The sequence below is a fragment of the Onthophagus taurus genome, chromosome 5, assembly GCF_036711975.1.
Source record: "Onthophagus taurus isolate NC chromosome 5, IU_Otau_3.0, whole genome shotgun sequence".
Classification (NCBI taxonomy): Eukaryota; Metazoa; Arthropoda; class Insecta; order Coleoptera; family Scarabaeidae; genus Onthophagus; species Onthophagus taurus.
In genome coordinates this window covers 11,758,836-11,762,099 of record NC_091970.1, presented here as the reverse complement: position 1 = coordinate 11,762,099, position 3,264 = coordinate 11,758,836, and positions in this window count along the sequence as shown.

Sequence of the window (3,264 nt, the reverse complement as noted above, 5' to 3'; positions counted from 1 at the left end):
CATTTGATCTATAAATTTGGCAATGTCTCCCTTAATAATTTTTTCTTGGAAATTTCAATAATATTAAGTTATAGTTTATATATCATATCGTAAACTAAAATCTTTAAGCTACAATTTAACATACATATCATATCATAATTGTTAAAAATACAATAGATGTGATTTTTCCAAAATTTTGTGTTATGATTGATTTATAAATTTGGCAATTTCTCCTTTAATAATTTTTTCTTTGAAATTTCAATAATATTACGTTATACTTTATATGTCATATCGTAAACTAGAATCTTTAAGCTACAATTTAACATACATATCATATCATGATTGTTAAAAATATAGTTGATATTATTTTTCCAAAATGTTGTATTACGTTTGATTTATAAATTTGGCAATTTCTCCTTTAATAATACTTTCTTGAAAATTTCAATAACATTACGTTATAGTTTATACATCATATCGTAAACTAGAATCTTTAAGCTACAATTTAACATACATATCATATCATCATTGTTAAAAATACAGTAGATGTGATTTTTCCAAAATTTTGTGTTATGATTGATTTATAAATTTGGCAATTTATCCTTTAATAATTTTTTCTGCGAAATTTCAATAATATTGCGTTATAGTTTATATGTCATATCGAAAACCATTATCATTAAGCTACAATTTAACATACATATCATATCATCATTGTTAAAAATACAGAGGATATGATTTTTCCAAAATGTCGTATTACATTTGATCTATAAATTTGGCATTTTCTCTTTTAATAATTTTTTCTTGAAATTTTCAATAATATTAGGTTATAGTTTATATATCATATCGTAAACTAAAATCTTTAAGCTGCATTTTAACATACATATCATATCATAATTGCTAAAAATACAGTTGATGTGATTTTTCCAAATTTTTGTATTATATTTGATGTATAAATTTGGCAATTTCTCTTTTAATGATTCTTTCTTGGAAATTTCAATAACATTACGTTATAGTTTATATACCATATCGTAAACTAGAATCATTAAGCTACAATTTAACATACATATCATATCATGATTGTTAAAAATACAGTTGATATGATTTTTCCAAAATGTATTACATTTGATCTATAAATTTGGCAATTTCTCCTTTAATAATTTTTTCTTGAAAATTTCAATAATATTACGTTATAGTTTATATGTCATATCGGAAACTAGAATCTTTAAGCTACAATTTAACATACATCTCATATCATGATTGTTAAAAATACCGTTGATATGATTTTTCCAAAATGTTGTATTACGTTTAATTTATAAATTTGACAATTTCTCCTTTAATTATTTTTTCTTGGAAATTTCAATAACATTACCTTATAGTTTATATATCATATCGTAAACTAGAATCTTTAAGCTACAATTTAACATACATATCATATCATGACTGTTAAGAATACAGTTGATATGATTTTTCCAAATTTTTCTATTACGTTTGATGTATAAATTTGGCAATTTCTCCTTTAATAATTTTTTCTTGGAAATTTTAATAATATTACGTTTTAGTTTTTACATCATATCGTAAACTAGAATCTTTAAGCTACAATTTAACATACATATCATATCATGACTGTTAAAAATACAGTTGATATGATTTTTCAAAATTTTTGTATTACGTTTGATTTATAAATTTGGCAATTTCTCCTTTAATAATTTTTTCTTGGATATTTCAATAATATTACGTTTTAGTTTTTACATCATATCGTAAACTAGAATCTTTAAGCTACAATTTAACATACATATCATATCATGACTGTTAAGAATACAGTTGATATGATTTTTCCAAATTTTTCTATTACGTTTGATGTATAAATTTGGCAATTTCTCCTTTAATAATTTTTTCTTGGAAATTTTAATAATATTACGTTTTAGTTTTTACATCATATCGTAAACTAGAATCTTTAAGCTACAATTTAACATACATATCATATCATGACTGTTAAAAATACAGTTGATATGATTTTTCAAAATTTTTGTATTACGTTTGATTTATAAATTTGGCAATTTCTCCTTTAATAATTTTTTCTTGGATATTTCAATAATATTACGTTTTAGTTTTTACATCATATCGTAAACTAGAATCTTTAAGCTACAATTTAACATACATATCATATCATGACTGTTAAGAATACAGTTGATATGATTTTTCCAAATTTTTCTATTACGTTTGATGTATAAATTTGGCAATTTCTCCTTTAATAATTTTTTCTTGGAAATTTTAATAATATTACGTTTTAGTTTTTACATCATATCGTAAACTAGAATCTTTAAGCTACAATTTAACATACATATCATATCATGACTGTTAAAAATACAGTTGATATGATTTTTCAAAATTTTTGTATTACGTTTGATTTATAAATTTGGCAATTTCTCCTTTAATAATTTTTTCTTGGATATTTCAATAATATTACGTTTTAGTTTTTACATCATATCGTAAACTAGAATCTTTAAGCTACAATTTAACATACATATCATATCATGACTGTTAAGAATACAGTTGATATGATTTTTCCAAATTTTTCTATTACGTTTGATGTATAAATTTGGCAATTTCTCCTTAAATAATTTTTTCTTGGATATTTCAATAATATTACGTTTTAGTTTTTACATCATATCGTAAACTAGAATCTTTAAGCTACAATTTAACATACATATCATATCATGACTGTTAAAAATACAGTTGATATGATTTTTCAAAATTTTTGTATTACGTTTGATTTATAAATTTGGCAATTTCTCCTTTAATAATTTTTTCTTGGATATTTCAATAATATTACGTTTTAGTTTTTACATCATATCGTAAACTAGAATCTTTAAGCTACAATTTAACATACGTATCATATCATGATTCTTAAAAGTACAGTTGATATGATTTTCCAAAATTTTTCTATTACGTTTGATGTATAAATTTGGCAATTTCTCCTTTAATAATTTTTTCTTGAAAATTTCAATAATATTTCGTTATAATTTTTATATCATATCGTAAACTCGAATCTTTAAGCTTCATTTAACATTCATATCATATCATGATTCATAAAAATTCAGTTGATATGATTTTTTCAAAATTTTGTATTATCTTTGATTTATAAATTTTGCAATTTCTTCTTTAATAATTTTTCCTGGAAATTTCAATAATATTACGGTTTTTAATAGTAATAATTATTATTAAAAGTATTTTTTTCGTAATAATTCCCATTAAATTGACATTAAAAATAATCAAGAAACGTTTGTA